Genomic DNA, 19,368 nt, shown 5'->3' with positions numbered 1-19,368 from the left:
TAATCCCGCCTTTCTCATGATGTGCTCCGCATACAAGTTAAATAGGCAAGGCCACAGTATACAGCCTTGCCGAACTCCTTTCTCAATTTTGAACCAATCAGTGATTCCATGTTCAATTCTCACTGTTGCTTCTTGACCTGTATATAAGTTTCTTAAGAGACAAATAAGATGCTATGGTATTCCTATCTCTTTAAGAACTTGCCACAATTTGTTGTGCTCCACACAATCAAAGGCTTTAGCATAGTCAATGAAGCAGAAGTAGATGTTATTCTGGAACTCCCTAGCTTTCTCCATGATCCAGTGTATGCTGGAAATTTGATCTCTAGTTCCTCTGCCTCTTTGAAATCCTGCCTGTACTTCTGGAAGTTCTCGGTCCACATATTGCTGGAGCCTAGCTTGTAAAATGTTGAGTATAACTTTGCTTGCATGAGAAATGAGTGCAATGGTGCGGTAGTTTGAACATTCTTTGGCATTGCCCTTCTTTGGGATTGGAATGTAAACTAACCTTTTCCAATCCTGTGGCCATTGTTGAGTTTTCCAAATTTGCTGGCATATTGAGTGTAGCACTTTTACTGCGTCTTTTAAGATTTTGAATAGTTCAACTGGTATGCTGTCACCACCACTAGCTTTATTGTTGCTCAGACTTCCTAAGGCCCATTTGACTTCATGTTCAAACTGTCATGTTCAACTGTAAATTTGCCTCAGAACCCTGACAGAGCTGGCCGGAGGCTGGTGAGTGTGCTCCCTCCCCCCTCCCTTCAGGCCTGCTGGGAAAGAGCCTTTAACGGTCCCTGAGTGAGGGGAGGGAGGTATTTCTAAGAGCAACGCAGGGGAGCCTGAGTGCATGGGTGTGCTTTACTTTCACTTTCTGTCAAACAGTTGGCTGACAGAGAGACTCTTGCCAGGGGTTAGACACAGCCAAGCCATATATATTTCTTCTTTGCAACTCTTTGCAGATTTGAGGACACTGCACAGTGTTATTCTGCAGATGAAACTGGATGCTGTTGCAGAGGTTCTTTTGTGTCCTGTTTCATCTGCACAATAACCCTGTGCAGTAGGCCTCAAGTCTTTCAATTCAACCACAACCTGTGTGGGAGGCCTTAAATGTTTCTTCTCTACCACAACCCTTTCCAAAATAGCCCATTCTGCCTGGGGAGCTGATCTTTATACTCTGCAGGTAAACTGTAATTCCAGGAGCAATCCAGGCCCCATCTGGAAGTTGGCTACTCCAGGGTTGGAAATATTCCTGGAGGTTTGTTGGTGGGACTTCAAAATCGTACAGTGACTCAGAGTCCAGCCTTCAAAGGAGCCATTTTTCCTGCAGTTGGGAGGGAGTAATGCAGGTGTGTCCCTCCTGGACTATGAGCCACGCTGGACCCTGGGGCCTAGGCAGCTGTTACATGACCTGCTGGGGCTGAGGCAACTGCTGCCTTACCTCCAAGCCATTTGAAGCAATTCTGCCAGCCCCTGGGTCCTGGGCAGGTGCTGCACATCCTTTGGGGTCTGAGGCAGCCTCTGTGTGAACTGTAAGGAGCAGAGACTGCCCCCCCAAGGAGCAGGTAAGCAGGAGGGGGAGGGGGGAAGGGAACAGAAGGGAGGGAGTGTGCATGTGTTCTCGCAGATGTGCGCATTTATGCACGTGTGCATAAGTGCCCATGTGTGCACGATCCATGCATGTGTGCACGACCCATGGGGGTTGAGGCAACAGCGGAGGAGTAGGAAAGCAGGAGGGGAAAGGGTAGGGAGTGAATGTATGTGCATGCTTGCGTGCATGTTTACCTACTTAAAGGGAGGGAAGTTTGGAAACCCATTGGTAAAGGAGAAATGGGAGGGGGAAGGGGGGAGTCTCTCTTCTCTGTTTGTGAGTGAGTGAGGGGACAGGAAGCAGGGAGGAGGCTGGGAAACCAATAGTTAAGGGGGAAACTGGGGCAGGGAAGGAAGAGAGTCTCTGTATGTTTGTGTGTGTGTTTGCAAGGGAGGGAGGGAGCCCTGACAAAATTGCCCCAGAGCAGGTATGTGTCCCACATGCCCTCTGAGATTCTGACAGTCAGGACAATTTTTTAAAAATGTTTGTTACTGCAAAAAAACATTTGGATTTAACTGGAACTTTTGTTTTTAAGAAAGCTGTTACTGAGAATTTATAACTTATGCCTCCTGTGCCATCTAAATTACAATGGTAAATTCATTTCAGTAAATTAAATTTTTATAATGTTGTTTCAATGTCCCTGTGCATTTAGAAGTGTAAAAATAGGTCCTCCTAAGCTTTGCCATTGATAAGAAAATGAGACACAAAATTTTATTTTGTTTAGTGACATGTGATCTATCTTAGATTGAATGAAGTTCCATGAGCATAAGGAAACTTCATTTTTAATAGATTAAAAAAACCAGAAAGAAATAAAATTGTTATCATTAGTACATCATATTACTTATACACACTATAATAACAAGATATTAAGAATAACCTTCTTCTAATTCAACTTCAGCTATCTATTTAAATAGTTCATATATGGGCCCCATTGTTCTTGAAAGGCTTCTTCAGCTTTCCCATTGACCATCAGTGTCAGTTTTGCCATTTTGGCCAGATCCACCAGCTTATTCAGCCAGTCTTCTATCGATGGTAATTCTTGTACCTTCCATTTTCTAGCCATTACTAATCTGGCTGCTGTCGTCACGTAAAAAAATAGTCCTCTGGTACATGTCGGGAGGCACTGCGGTGGTAATAACATATAGCTTCATTGGAAAATTAAGACCCCACATTTTCTGCATAATAATATGAACTTTGGCCCAAAATTTATATACTTTATCACATTTCCACCACATATGATAAAACGGACCCACTTCGAACATTTCCAACATTTGTTATTACCATTTTTTTTGCAATTTTGGCAAACACTTTCGGTATTACATATCACCTATAAAACATTTTATACCTGTTTTCCCTGAGAATTTGGCTATTAGTTAACTTAGGAATTCTAGACCATTGTTCAATTGTCACATTCATCTCTATATTTTGCATCCATTTAATCATGCATGGTTTAATCTCCTCCATCTCGGTCTCATATTTTAGTAACACTTTGTATATTTGCCCTTGTAGGTGGGGTTTCTCTTGAATCAATAAATTCTCAAATTGAGGTATAAAAGCCCTTAGATCTAGTGGTTGGCTGAACTCAGCTTTAAATCTGGATAACAATTGGTTATATTCTACCCAATACATTTCTACTCCTTTTTCTAATACTTGTCTTTCTTTAAACCTGCCACTTTTAGCTAGCAAGTCTTTGTAACTAAGGCAGGCTATTCTTTCTTGTTGAGCTTTGCTAAAGTGTGCTTCAATTGGGGATTTTAATATAGATGGAATCGGAGACAGTCTTCTTTTGTACTTCTCCCACACCTTTAAAAGTCCAGCAGTCCAGGAATTCGATACTTTTCTGTGTTTTTTCTGATGGCCACAGTTTCTCATGAAAGTTGCCCCCTACAGCTTCCTTTTCAAATAGCAATTCTCTCAATGACAGTTCCCGTATCCAATCTGATATGTATGTCAATACTGCTGCACAATGGTATAATTTTAGATTGGGTATGCCTTGTCCCCCTCTCTTCTTCTCATCTTGCAATATCTTAAAAGCTATTCTTGGTCTTTTCCCACTCCGTATAAATTTATTAATTGCAGATTGCCACTTTCCCCATGTTCTCTCCGATATTTTCATTGGCAGCATTTGGAATAAAACATTAATTTTCGGCAATACACTCATTTTAATTGTTGCTGTTCGAGCGGACCAAGACAGTTTTAGCTCATCCCAATTCTTATTATCAGACTGAATTGTATTCCAAAGTCTTTCATAGTCATCCGTGAAAAGCTTTTGAAAATCTTTATCTAAGTAGATCCCAAGGTATTTAACCCATTTTGGGTTAACTTCACAGCCTGTGAACTCTTTTTATGGTTTTTGTCTCTGAGTCCAATACACCTTGTAATAAAATGTTAGTTTTAGCTTTATTTATTTTAAATCCTGAGTATAAGCCGAAATCTTTTAGTAAATCTAGTAGAGGCGGGATCGATATAATCGGGTTTTCTGAAGTACAAACTACATTGTCAGCATAGCATTTCAAATTAAATTCTTCTCCATTAATTTTGATTTTTGAGATTTCCTTTGTACTTCGTATCTTATTTGCCAACATTTCCAGTACCAGATTGAATAATAATGGGGAGAGTGGACATCCTTGTCTGGTACCTTTATCATGATTGATTTCTTTGTGAGCATTCTGTTAACTAAGATTCTAGCTTCCTGGTTCGAATATATATGCCTAATCATATTTTTAAAATTATCCCCACAGTCAATTGTTTTTAAGGTTTCAAACAGAAAATCCCAATAAACGTTGTCAAACGCTTTCTCTGCATCATCAAGAAAAATAAAAGCTGCATTCAGTTTTCGCTGATGCACGTATTCTGCCACATTTAACACAAAGCACATGTTGTTCCTCATTAACCTTTTTGGCATAAAACTTGTTTGATCTTGATGTACCATATTGCTAATGCACTTTTTCAGTCTCTCAGCTAAAATTTTCGCAAAAATTTTGTAATCCACATTTAATAAAGAGATTGGCCTATAGGAATTGGGCAACATTCTGTCTCCCCCTTCTTTGTGAATCAGCATTATCGATGCTTGATGCCAGGACTTTGGTAGGGATTTCCCAGGCTCACCTATGACCTCATTTACCAATTGAAGCAGATTGGGAGAGATTACATGTCCCAACTTCTTGTAATATGTTGAAGTCAGTCCATCAGGTCCAGGTCCTTTGTGCTTTTATCGCAGTTATGGCATCATTAATTTCTTGCATGGTGATTCTTTGGTTTAAGATCTTCCTGTTATAATCCGTGAATTTCTTTAATGATATCCTTTGAAAAAAATCTTGCAGGCTCCATATTCTGTTCCACTTTTTCATATATACCTTAAAAAAATTTAGTGAGACATAAGTGGATGTCTGCTTCTTTGGTATAATTTCGTCCCTCAAATTTTAATTTAGATTTGAAAAGTTTTTTGCCAGCTTGTTTGCCAGCTACTTCCATGGTTTATCTGCCCATTCAAAATTTTTCTGCTTGAGGTAGTCAAGCTTCTTCCTCATTTTTTCCAACTCTATGATGTCTCTTTGTATTCTCAATAATTTTATTTGCTTTGCTAGCTTTCTTGTTTGTTGTTGCTGATGTTGAAATTCCAATTGTTGTAACTTTTCTTTGATCTCAGTTTTTTTCCTTTCTTATTCTCGCTGTTGTATTTAAGCGAATAAATATACCTCTCATAAAGGCTTTACTGGCATCCCACACAGTAGCCAAAAAAACATCTGATGTTCTATTCAACTGAAAAAACTCATATTTTTTGGGTCTTTGGATCATCTAGAAGGTAATCTCTCATTCTGCACCTCCTCATTCCAACTCTTTTTACAGATAATTCAATTTGCAAAGGGTTGTGATCTGCGTAGGTGTTTTGTAGTATCTCTGAATATGACAATTTTGAGAGCATTTGTCTTGATGATCAACATTGATCCAATCTGGAATATGCATTGTGTCTGTTCAAATAAAAGGTATATTGGCACAGCTTAGGGTGATGTTCCCTCCACACATCGACTAGTTCCAACTGCTGGAAGTTAGATCTAGCTGAAATTGGCAAACTAGATCCTGCTTTTTTCGATGACTTATCCCAGTATGGACCTTGTACTGCATTAAAGTCTCCAATTATCATTACCTCATTCTCAAACAGATCTTGATGTTGAGCAAAAAATTCTTTGTAGAAGATCTCTTTGGCATTATTAGGAGCATATAGATACACCAACATAAAAATTTGATCATCTGGTAATTTGATCCTTAAAGAAACATAACGGCCATCAGGATCGTTGGATACAATTTCAACGTTTAAACTCTGATTCTTAACGTAAACCACAATTCCTCTTTTCTTTATATTGGCCAAGGCTACAAATTCTGCTCCTAGATTTTTGTTTCTTAATAGGCTCTGGTGTTTCTTTATAATGTGAGTTTCCTGTAAACAAAGTATGTCTGCCTTTAGCTTTTTTAATTGATTGAAGATTTTAGATCTTTTGCTCGGCGCATTTAATCCCTATTATCTTCATTGACTCCATTTCTATTTCTCGAATATAGCTCCTGATCCTGATGCTCTCTGGTGGTCCTGTTTCCGTGTCTGTTTTTTCTATTCTTTTGCCAGTTCTGATCCTTTAGCTAATATGTCCACCAATTTCTGTGCTTCTTGTAAGGTTTTTATGATTTTTCCTCCGGTTGGTAGGATGACTTCCAATGCAAATGGGATTCGCCAGAAGTATTTTGTCCAATATTTTGTCCAATTAGGATTTGTCAGAGGAAATGAGATTGAACCCATTTTCAGAGTGATTCTACTGGAAGATCTTGGAAGATGCTAACTTCTTGGTCTTCAAGGGTGAAAGGATCTAGCATAAGGAAACTTTATTCAACTTAAACCACTTTCCCATTGAAGAAAGAGCCATTTAAGATTCAGATACCTTTATTGGCATAAAATTTGATATGCATAAAACAAAATTTAAACCAGAAACAGATTCCAGGCGTAGACATATGGACAACAGTAATAAAGCCTTATGTCGTACAGTCGATCTGCAGCAGAGATAGATTGGTTCTTGAGATAATTGACAGAATTTTTGCAAGATCCATTATCAGAGAAGGCTTCTTTACACTCAACAATATTTTCACCAGATGTTTCTCATCAATGCACAGATACTTCAGTTTTCCCATAACCCCCCCCCCAGATAATGACGGAACATCTGAAATTTGGGGATAAGGGAATCTGGTACATTGCAACCATGCAGACAGCTTCTGTCATTGGGGGGGGGGGGTTGAAGGAAGTGGTCTCTTGATAGGTTTGAAGGGAAGATATTTAGGTGTGCAAGGAGAAAGGCCCTTTTTAGGGAATAGTCATCTAACACATGAAGATTTGGGGCATTGATTTGTAAGACCAGGGGATGTCCCAGTGGCCAGGTGAACAGATCCTGTGGGTTGATGTGCCTATTATATGAGCATCCTGGTCTTCTAATCTTTTTGTGATCAGCTTCAGAAGTGTGCTCTCATCATAATTGACTAGAGTAGATAAATCTAATCCTAAACAACAAAGTTTATGAAAAAATACTTCATTAAAGCCCTTAATAAAATAGGGATCGCCTAAAAGGTTAGAAATTAGAGATAGTGGAAGAAAATGGAAGTGGATTTTTAACCAGCATTTGAATGTTAATAGCTAGGCTCTGGTTTCTAGGGTCTGTTGACCAAGCTCTGCTATGAGTATATAGTTTGCGACATATTTTGGTACATCCAACAATTGCCTAAAAAAGAGAGATTGACATGTTTTAACTTTGTTGCTGAAGGCACAAATCCAGATTGGGCTTCCAAAAAGCAGTTGGGGGATTCTTTTAGCTGCATAGATTTTCATTGTGCCTGAGAAATTCCTATTACCCTTCTGGTTGAAAATTTTTGCCAGTAAAGCCAATTGTCTCTTAGAGGATTTGACAATCTTCTCCATATGGTATGTCCATTTCTTTTTATAGCTAAAATTCATACCAAGATATTTGAAGTGATATACTTGCTCGATTTGATTGCTTCACACCTTCCACTGGTATTTATGTCTTGCTTTGGCAAAGACTAAGATCTTAGTTTTCTCATAATTAATGGTGTTTTTGGTACAGTAATCTATAAAAGTTCTAAGATCTTATTAGGCCTATTTGAGTTCTTGATAGTAAGATTGTATTTTCCGCGTACAGTAACAGTGGTGTAGATCTATTACCTACCGAAGGAGGGGGGGTAACCATTGGCTCTCCCAAAAAGAGCAGAGAGATCACTAAGAAAAAGATCAAATAAATGAGGAGCAAGAATGCATCCCTACTTCACTCCCATAGTAAAGGGCATTTTATCAGTTAGATTCCCCTCTTTTGAATACTTTACTTGGAAGACATTATTACAATGTAGTTGTTTTAATAAAAGTAATAGGTGGTCCTCAATGTTTAAATCTGCCAATTTCCACCACAGTTTTTCTCTCGGGCCATTTCAGTAGGAGGAAAATTACTTAGGCTGGGGAAAATCTGGTCAATGGACTAGTAAGATCGCCATCATTTCTGATTTTGTTCTTTTAGAATCATAGAATAATAGAGTTCTTCACACATTGTTTAATGCACTTTCAGTGCTCTTTAGAAGTTGATTTTCCTGTTCTGCACAGGAAAAGCCAACTGCAAAAGCACATTCAACGTGTAGTGCTGTCAGAACCCTGTTATTTCTTCTACCATTATTTAGTGAAGTTTATGTAGCTAGGTATGTAGAGTATCAGCCCTGTAGGAGTTGGGGCAGCTTGTCTCCTGTTGCTTTGTTTATGGCACCTGATGTTCCTTCCTGCATTCTACCCCTTCCCTCTTGCTGACTCCTCTGCTCCTTCCTCTCCCTTTCCCTTGGAAAAGAATTCCTTATCTGAGTGATGGCTATTTGATGTTCCGAGAAGAGGCTTTCTTTCCAGCGTCTTGTCAAGCAGTATACATGTGACCCTGCGGCAACAGCCCTTTCAGCTGGTCGCTGGCATAGCCGGCGAAGGCCTTAGGGTCCCAGTGTCACACAACCACCCAGAGCGGGGCCCCTCTCAGAAAACTTGAGCGGAGGAGGGCGATGTTCCTGTGGTTCATCTGTGGCTTGGATTGTGCCAGAGGGCAGGAAGTGGGGAGGGGTATCAGCAGCACTGGAGTGCATGGGGCTAGGCACCACCTCAGCTGTCCTTCTCCCCACGCTCTGCCCTGCCTCGCCTTCGTTGTGAGGGGAAGGGACCTGTATGAAGAGGAGGAGAGCGGGGAGTTGTCCATCACTTGCGCACAGAAAGACAGCGGGATCCAGGGCCAGGCTGAAGCCAGGGCAAAGCCATCCCCAGGCATCCACCTACCCGCCAATCTCCCATCCCCCCCCACTGTCTGTGCTCCCAAAAACCTTCCAGCCATCTCCAAGGACACCGCTGGATGGGAGAGGAAAGGCAATGGGGAGGGCAGGGACACACGTGTGGCTCCCCTGGCTACCTGTGGAGTCCTGGGGGTGGCAATGCGCGGCAGCGAGTTGGGAACAAGGCATGGGGAAATGGCAGCCCTGTGAGGAGTGTGGCCCTGTGAGGAGGGCAGAACCAGGGAGTGGCGCCATCCTGGGGGCGACGCTGGTGGTGAGCGAACGGCGCAGCGGTGATTCTGGGGCAATCTGCAGCTAAATGACGGGTCCTTGTGGTGGGCGGGGACACGGTCCCAGGGAGCAGCGGCATCCGGGGGGCGGCGTTTGACGCGGTCATGCGGCGCAGCGACAAAGTCAGGCCGATGGCTGACCGAATGGTGGCTCCATGCTGAGGGTGGGTGCAAGGGCAGAATCGGAAGGCGCGCTTCACGCGCCACCCAATTAGGCCATGGGGGGGGGGGCGGACTGACAAGCGGAGAGGCCGATCAGGAGGCAAGGGGCTACTTCATGATTTTTGAGCACGAACTCAGCCCACTCCAACCCCTCTTACTGCTTTATTAAGAGGGAAAGATATAAACACAAAAGCATAAACCTCAAATAAAGCCTTTTCATCTTAAAGGTGACCCAGGACACAGTCTTCGTTCTGCTGCTTCAGACCAACTCAGCTACCCATCTGAAATCAATCATTTACAGAGTACAAAGATAATTTCCCTGGAAGAAAATGGTTGCTTTGGAGGATGGACTATATGGCTTTATATGCCACTGAGGTCCTTGCCCTCCTGAGTTTCCATTGCCAAATCTCTAGACTGCCAGGACTTGGCAACCATGTCCATTCATGCTGATATCATCCATTCATATCCATCATGCTGATATCATCCATCATCCATTCATGCTGATAGCTTTGTGCCAAATGCTTTGTTTTTTTTAGTAAGTTTTGGAGTTCTGTGAAGGGAAATTAGTGGTTAGGCAGGAACGTTGATGTGGCATTCACATATCAAGCTTCCACCAATTTGTGAAATTAAGTGCCATATCTACATGATTTTGTTCCTTTATAGAGAAAAAAAAGACTTTAGCTGACCAAAAAGAGAATTATATGCCTACAGGAAATACATCCAACATTGCAATCACAAAATAACACAATATATGAGTGGCAAATCACAGCCACTGACTGACGGGTGGAGGGTGGGCAGAAGCAGGATGCAGCGGTGCAGCAGAAGCTGCAGTGTGCACAGTGGCAGCAGAGCGGTGGGCCCAGGCCACCTATATAAGGCACCACATGCTGGGCTCAGTCTCTTCTGTCACCAGTCGCCATTGGTACAGTTTCCCACCCACCCAATGTTGATTAGGTGTGGGTTTTGTTCTTTGTTTAATTATGTCACAGTGGTTTAAAAGGGGGCACAAAGTAAAAACCTGGTTGTTTCAGGGCTGAATCCCTGACTGGGGGAGGTCTCCGTAAGAGATCGGCTCAAACAGGAGTGTGGCCTACCCGGATAGGTGAACCAGGGGCTCTGAGCCAGGTAGCTGGGTGGCTGAATGAGGCAGATGCCCATCAGCCATCCACCAAGCCAGTTCCCTGGGGGGTAGGTCTCTGGGGGCAAGGAACCCACCATCCCAGCTGGGATGAGGTGGGTACCAGGGCGCCCGCAGAGCCATGACATCAGCAGCTGGATGGCTCTTCACCTTATGCCAGGCTAACCCTCTGGCTGGAGGATTGTATGAATAAAATCTGTGGCCTTATTTGCTGCCAACCTGAGTCGCGTCTCGCTTGCCTACATGCCCTCCTGCCAGTCAATTGGCTTCTGTTGTTGTTGTGTCTTGCACCTTTTCAAATGATCTAAAATATAAATTGAATACTAAATAATAAATAAATTCTCTCCTAGTATAAACATTAGATTTTTTAAAATTCCCAAGGAATTTGTGAATTATAAATTTCAGTGAGTTATACATTTGTAAGTTATAAATCAAATATGTGGGGGGATTTTTCCCCCTTTCATCAATCTCATTACTTCTTGGTCCTAGCATGTCTTTAAATAACTGTATTTTTATTTATTTTTATTCATTCACTTTGTATACTGTCATTCACTATGACATCTTGGGGCAGTGCACAAAGAACCAGTAAAATACAACATACATCAAATTGTTTTAACAGTAAGAACAGATCATAACAGTCATAACATTATTTTTAATGGTAAAAATGATCATAACAGTTATACCAGTCAGCATTCAATATAGGTACAGGCTGCAAGGGAGGCCTCCTGTCACTGGCTTTCAGTCAAAAGCCTGGTGGAAGAGCCCTATTTTGCACACCCTACAGAAATGTTTGTTAAGGCATCGATCTCATTGGGGAGCTCGTCCCATCAGCTTGGGGCTACAGTCAAAAAAAGCCCTGGCTCTTGCCAGGGCTAGGCAGACTTCTTGACTGTAGCACATAGTATGACCCTAATGTGGTTAATTCTTCCATAAGAATTGTTGAAAGGTGATCTAAATGTGGGTTCCCTCCCAACTTGCAGAGCAAACACTCTAACCTCTTACACGATGCATGCACCCTCGTGCTGTTTTTTCATATGACAAGTGTAGCACAGCAATCATTTGTCAGCTCAAAAACTGTGGATCTGCTATCCCTGATTTTCCAGTGTCATATCAGGCAGTAACAGCTGTAAGAGCCTTGCTGGGAAATGGAAATGTGTAGCAAGTGTCAGTGACGACTTTAATTAAACATTTCAGGCTAACCCCTATTTAACCTTTCAACAGGCTCTGGTTATCATGGAGTTCTTTTGCATGACTCTAACTTGTTTAACCTTGGATTTATGCTTTGATCATGCAAACACTTCTTAAGGCTAAAAGGATGTTATCTGGTTGTTATCTCAGGATAAATGATTGTGCAAACAATCCCTGGGAGTTTTGCCATAGATTTCTAGGGAGGAAAGATTTCACCCTGAATATTAATTGGACTTGGTGTTTTCCTCCCCCCAAATGCCTTTTTCTTCAAAGCCATATGAAGCCAAAAGGGAGGAATAAATAATTCCCTGCAGTTGTCACCTAGCACTAGCAAAGGCCAGCAGATGAGTTTATATATAGCTTATGCTGGTGTGTTTCCTGTGAATAAACTATCAAATACTTAAAATAAATTGCTTGTCCTTGTATCATTACTCACTCCTGAGATGATTTATAAACCAATTACATGGTGAGTTTTCTTCCCTTTCATCAACCTTATAGATTATGGGTCAATTATGTAGTTTTCTCATACAGGGTATTGCTCAGCACTGTCACAAAATGACTGAAACTGCAGATAGTGGCCAACAGCAGTTTCTTCACACCTGCAAATATCCATGTCTTAAGGACAACTTTCAAGATAATTCCCCTTTCTCACATTCAGTGCAAATCTGTGCCTAGCTACAGAGGCCTTCTTGAACATGTATATATTTTATCAAAATATTCTTCCTCAGTACGCATTGTCACAACCCAGGGCACTCTACCTATGTGTGTGTGTGTGTGTGTAGGTAGGAGATGTAGAATGTAGGCACAGTCCTAAGGAGAGCAACAATGACAGGGCTGATAAAAGAGCAAAGTGAGGCAGGAACAGCAAGGGTGGCACTGTCAGATAGGTGGCCTACCAGTATTAGGTCCTTGTGGAGCAAGAAACATTTGGAAAGTTTGGATTTTAGTAAAGCTTTAAGATAAGGTTCCCCATGATGTTCTGATGGATAAATTGAAGGACTGCAATCTGGATTTTCAGATAGTTAGGTTAGGATAGGGAATTGGTTAGAGAACCACACTCGAAGAGTTGTTGTCAATGCTGTTTCATCAGACTGGAGGGAGGTGAGTAGTGGGGTACCTCAGGGCTCGGTGCTCGGTCTGGTACTTCTTAACATATTTATTAATGATCTAGATGAGGGGGTAGAGGGACTACTCATTAAGTTTGCAGATGACACCAAATTGGGAGGACTGGCAAATACTCCGGAAGATACAGACAGAGTTCAACGAGATCTGAACACAATGGAAAAATGGGCAAATGAGATGCAATTTAATAAAGATAAGTGTAAAGTCTTGCATCTGGGTCAGAAAAATGAAAAGCATGCCTACTGGATGGGGGATACGCTTCTAGGTAACACTGTGTGTGAACGAGACCTTGGGGTACTTGTGGATTGTAAACTAAACATGAGCAGACAATGTGATGCAGCGGAAAAAAAGGCAAATGCCATTTTGGGCTGTATCAACAGGGGCATCACATCAAAATCACAAGATGTCATAGTCCCATTGTATACGGCACTGGTCAGACCACACCTGGAGTACTGTGTGCAGTTCTGGAGGCATCACTTCAAGTAGGACGTAGATAAAATTGAAAGGTTACAGAAGAGAACGACAAGGATGATCTGGGGCCAAGGGCCCAAGCCCTATGAAGATAGGTTGAGGAACTTGGGAATGTTCAAGCTGGAGAAAAGGAGGTTGAGAGGGGACATGATAGCCCTCTTTAAGTATTTGAAAGGTTGTCATTTGGAGGAGGGCAGGATGCTGTTCCCGTTAATGGGTTTAAACTACAAGTACAACGATATAGGCTAGATATCAGGGGGGGAAATTTCACAGTCCAGTAGTTCAGCAGTGGAATAGGCTGCCTAAGGAGGTGGTGAGCTCCCCCTCACTGGCAGTCTTCAAGCAAAGGTTGGATACACACTTTTCTTGGATGCTTTAGGATAGCGATCCCCAACCTGGGTGCTGCGGACCACATGTGGTTCGTCGACTAATTGGAGGTGGGCCACAAAGGACGCCTTCTCCCCCCCCCCCAGCCCTTTACTTCATCCCCCCCAGCCCTTTACAACACACTTCGGGTGTCATTGTCTCCCATCACTCCTAGATGGGACTATCTCGTTGCAGAGAAACAAGCTCAGGGTTCCCATTGATTTGTCATTGTCATGAGTTAAAATTTCCATGAAAATAAAATGTTCCTTATGTTCATTGTTGTGGCGTGTCTGTTTCTTATTTTGAAGGGATGTTTAAACATTACCATAGCGATCAGAGAGTGTTAGGGCAGTGGTTGAGAGTAGAGGAGTAAACTACCCCCCCCCCACCGGGCCTCAGTAAAATTGTCAAGCATTGAGTGGTCCCCAGTGATAAAAAGGTTGGGGACCACTGCTTTAGGATACTTTGGACTGATCCTGCATTGAGCAGGGGTTTGGACTAGATGGCCTGTATGGCCCCTTCCAACTCTATGATTCTATTCTATGGTGAAGGCTGCAAACTGCATCATGGAGGTGAGGGGTGGTGGGAGGGAGTGGCCTCCATTGGAGGGGAGAGTTCAAAGCCCAGCCCGGGGGCCCATAGACACCACTGTAGAGTTCCTCACCCAAAGTATGAAAGCTGGGGGCTGTTATTTGCCTGAGGACCCCTCTTTCCCCTCCTTGACCACCAGAATGTGGGCAGCCTCCCAAATGTCCGCCCCCCTTTCTTCTTCCCTTCCTCCCCCACAATGAGCTTTCCCTACAAAGTTCCTCCAGCCCCCAACATGGAGCCTTCCTAATACTGTGACCCCCTTTGGGTCACCGCACCGTGACGGCGGCAGCACTCTCAGCAACCCAAAGGGGTCATGGCATTAGACAAGTTGAGAACCACTGCCATGACTGTTTCAATGAGTGTTATGTGGAGCACTAGATATCTTCTAAGAGTGTTACTTAAGCCGGCATGTTACCTTTATTCACTGGCCTTTCTATCTTCTCTTCAGCCTCAGAACTGTTTCCTCAGAAACTGGTGCAATGTATCAGGGTATAAATAAATCTCTAGGAAGGTTCAAACCAAAATATTTGAGTTTTCCATATTCTTTCTCTGTATGATTCATGAGCTTGCACAATGCAATTTAGTACATTTTTCTTAAGCAGCACCATTTCCTCCCTTTCTATACTGAAAAAAATGCTGATTGGAGTTGCTCAGAGAACCTCATGCTAACACACAATATCAGATGAAAGTTATACTGTTATTTTCTTCCAGAGATGAAAGACAGTCCACATTTCATAATGTTAGGATATGCCATATGTACAATTCTACCCAATCAGTCAAGACGATATTTTACTATTCTCTGTATTAATAACTTATATTGTCTCTATTCTATATTTCTATCTTTATGAAAATAAAATAATAATAATAATAATAATAATAATAATAATAATAATAATAATAATAATAATAATAATAATAATAATAATAATAATAAAAAAGATATACCACACATATATCTCTCAGTCCCCAGGAATCTTGTGAAACATTCTGGGACCTTGAGGAAATGTGGACTCCCAATAATTGTTCATTTTTACAAATCTTGCCAATATGCCCAGTTTTATATAATCCACATATCAGGATTTTAAATAGCTTTTATTCTCACTGAGCAGTGTATCTTCTTGAGGAAACTTCACAATTTCTCTCCATTTAGCTATGTACAAACAGAAGGAAACAAATAAAAGGGGGTGGGGAGAGTGGTCTAATAGCTTTGTATAATGTATTTGTCAAGTTGCCTAAGTGGTTGGAACATGAATGAGGGATAGCACTGAGCTCTATGGAGGACTGCAAAGGTCAAAGGACTTCTGAAAGGCTGGGATGTGCTGAGACCATACCCTGGGAGCCCTGATTCATCTGGGTGCAAGGAAGCAGATACATTAGGGATCAGTTTTTGAATGATAGTTGGGTAGGGGCTGGATGATATGAGGGGTAGAACAGGGGATTCAGAATGGCCTTGGCACTTGCAGGAAAAACAGCTGTGCTCTGAAAAACTGGATTTCTCCTCCTAGATTTTCTATCCCTTTCATCAACCAAAACAGAAACCGCAATCAAGAAATCTAAAGGAAGTGGATCCTGGGAAGGGTAGCCATGAAGGAACTAGAAAAGATGCTTAACTATAATCTTGGTGACCAAGATCAAGATAATTCATACTATAGTATTCCCCATTACAATAGATGGATGAGAACACTGGGCAATGAAGAAACTTGATTCATTTGAAATGCAGTGTTAGAGGATAATTTTATGAATATTGTGGACTGTCAAAGAGAAATCGTTGGGTTCTAGATCAAATCAAGCCTGACCTCTCTGAAGGAGCTTAGTTTAGTCCACTGATCATATTATGAGAAGAGAAGACTCACTTTAAAAGATTGTTGTTTTTTTATGCTAGGAAAAGAAGAAGATGAAGCATCAGATGGATCAACTCAATCAAAGAAGCCAAGGCTCTTGGTTTGCAAGAGCTGAATAAGACTGCTAACAAAAGGACACTTTGGAGGACATTAATCATAGGATTGCCATGAGTCAAAAATGACTTGATGGCACTTCACACACACAGTCACTTTTACAATATCTAGCCATCATTGTTCTTTTTTGTATTAAAAACTGCATCCCCTCCTCAATCTGTAGTTAATCTTTCCAAAGAGTTTTATTTCCAAAGCATTCTAAATTTTGACTATCTTCTCTGCAATTCTGGAAATATTATCTTCAGGTCTAGTGCCTTTTGTTATAACACAGTGTTCAGAAGTTTTCAATATTTTCAAAAAATTAGTAAAACTTTGAAAACAAATGCTGCTGTATTAAAACTTGTCGGGAAGCAATGAGGAAGAATGACACGGAGAAGGATTTCCTGCGAAAGACCTCTCGAACAGAGGGGAATCCTTTATTTATACATACACGTAAATCATTTCAAATAATCCCGCGAGGTAGCGTGGAGCAAACTGATAGGCTTCAAGTAATCCTGCGAGGTAGCATGGAGCAAACTGATAGGCTTCAAGTAATCCTTTTAACATATGAGGTAATTGTTGTGCTGTAGTATCCTGATTGGTCTAGGTTAGATGCAGAGGTGCAGCCTCAGAGAGCGTGGTTTGCCAACGCCCCTAGGCCTAATCTCTACATCTCCCCCTTTTTTGTTTTAAGGCAATGATAAGCCCGATACATGTTTCGGCGCTGAAAAGTTTCATGGGATTGGCAACACATTACCCATATTTTATCACTGTGATTTTTGGGTGTCCAATTATGAAATGCCGAATTTTTTGAATGACAACAAAAACAAAGACCTGGCATTGTGCGCTGCTATCGAAATTGTTGAAAGCGCTTAACTTGTGAAAAGTTCCCCGCAAATAACTTTGATTTGTCTACATTTTGTAATTCAGCCAGCACCATCTCAGGTGAATTAAAGGGAGTGGGGATAAATGACATAGAAGCTACCAACAGAGGGGATTCATAGATTAAAGACACATTTTTCCCATGAAATTGAAACATATAAGCAGCATGGCGGACCCAGTGATTAGGCGCAGACATATAATGCGGAGTGGCAACCCCACTTGGTAAAAACCCACACATACAACATAACCAAATAACAACAGAATTAAAATGTAAGGCTGTTATAACAGCAGCAAGAAGGTTTTCCAGAGTTTCTGGAAGTCCTTGGTCCTTGAGTTGCTGCTCGGCTTGATCAGACAGACCCTTTATTGCACTCCAAGTCACTGGGGGGTTTGGATGTCTTCCCTCCCCGTTTTCTCTTGACCACGGGCTCCATCTCCTGCAGCTGCAGGTTGAACTGAGGAATTGGGTTGCTTAACCCCTGATGCCAACCATTAAGTGCAGGGCGGACACAACAAGCAGGAACCCACCCAGAGGGAAGGGCAACTGCTGCGTAGCCCCAGCCCCAGGTCATCAATGGGACTGGCCCGTACCACCTCGGGTCTGGTAAATGACGGTATTGATCCTGGGCCCGAGGAAGAGGGACGTCGGTCTGGAAATGATGCTGAGTCCTAGCTAAAAATTGAGAATTAAAAGAAATAAGATTAAGATGATTTAGAGTAAACAAAGTACTTGAAAGCAGGGATTCCTTGTCTAAAAGGGAAATCCCAATTCCCCCTTTTTGTTTTAGTTTGTCGAGCATGCGTTTCAGGGTCCCATTGGCACGCTCTACAATAGCTTGACCCGTGGAATTATAGGGAATTCCAAGGACATGTTTGATGTTCCATTGCACACAAAATTGAGCAAAAGCTGTGGAGCAATATGAAGGCGCATTCTCTGTTTTTAGGGTGCCTAGAACACCCATGACTGAAAATGCTCGGAGTAAATGTGCATGGAAGTGTTTTTCTTTTTCTCCTTTTTGCATGGTAGCAAAGATGTACCCAGAGTAGGTATCAATGACTACATGGAGATGCTTCCAAGGGGAAAAGGGTGGAAAAAGAGTGACATCCATCTGCCAAACTTGGTTAGCTCCAAATCCACGGGGGTTCACCCCAGTAGTCGGATAGGAGGCCTGATTAGCGCATAGTGGACATTGGCGCACAATAGCCTGTACTTCTGCCAAAGGAAGGTGGAATCCCCTGGCTAATGCCTTTGCATTTTGATGAAGCAAGGCATGACTCTCAATTGGAGAGTGAACAACAAATGAAACAAGAGAATCAGCTCCAGGAAAAGGCTTTTCACATGAGCTACATACATTGGAGCTGTTCACTGTTACAGTGATTTTTGTACAGCTAAAAACACACTTAATAGTTGTTCATCACATACTGGAGACAAATATGAATATTCAGTTACAGATAAAAGATTACAGAGATACAAACTATCAGAATTTAAATTAAATTAAATTAAATAGTTGAGACTCAGAAAGACCAGGGCCAATACTGCTGCTGCCAGTTCCAACCGGTGGCTGATTATCTGCGGACCTGTAAACTTACTGTACCATATACCATCTGGTTGTTGCCAGATTAAGACTCCTGGTGAGGGAGATCCATCGGTAAACACCGTCTCTTGGGACATCAGTAATAACCCTTTTCAAAGAAAATGATAACTGAAAATGTTAGAAACAAGATAGAGCAAATACTCATTTGGAAGGAAACCTGGAGGCTTAGAGCTTTCATAGTGCTCAAGCATTGGACCAAACAAATTCAAAGAAAGAGAGGGACTCCATGAGTCATCTGTTAAGGGCTGGAATGGCTAGAGCTCCAAGAGAGAACTAATCTCCACACATTCCAGTGACCAAACAAACAATTGACCTGTGAAAGATTAGGCCTGTCTGATATAAATCAGGTAGCCTGAGTCAAAACAAAATGTAGGTCCTCCTTTAAATAGACAACCCAAAAAAATTGACCAAAAGAAAATATTCTAACTGCTAATTACACATTAAAAAATTGATGATGTAATAAAAACTGTGGCCACATTCCCCAAAGAGGTTCTGTGCCTTGTTTTTACCCAAAAGGTAGCAAAACATAAAATAAAGACAAAAGGATTTTGTCTTATTTAAAAATTTCTACCTCCATTGTAGCCAGGCATTCCCCTGACCTATAAATATTACGCAGCTAGACAGCTCTGACTGATAAAGCTCTATTGAGGCATAGCAGCGTTTCAGTGAGCATACTTCCTAACTGCTGACCAAAAATTTT

General features: G+C 41.8%; 1 long non-coding RNA gene across 1 annotated transcript in view; it reads left to right on the top strand.

The window, feature by feature from the left end:
- The window catches only part of LOC143832294 (uncharacterized), a 73,033-nt gene extending 56,498 nt beyond the window's left edge, over nt 1-16,535 (top strand). Inside the window, exon 4 of the long non-coding RNA XR_013229189.1 lies at nt 16,140-16,535. This is a non-coding gene — a long non-coding RNA (uncharacterized LOC143832294). The remainder of the gene's footprint in view (nt 1-16,139) is intronic.
- Nucleotides 16,536-19,368: the final 2,833 nt, after the last annotated feature.

Source organism: Paroedura picta, chromosome 3 (genome assembly GCF_049243985.1).
Source record: "Paroedura picta isolate Pp20150507F chromosome 3, Ppicta_v3.0, whole genome shotgun sequence".
Taxonomy (NCBI): domain Eukaryota; kingdom Metazoa; phylum Chordata; class Lepidosauria; order Squamata; family Gekkonidae; genus Paroedura; species Paroedura picta.
Note: the sequence above shows the minus strand (reverse complement) of the source record. Positions and strands in the feature narration are given on the sequence as shown.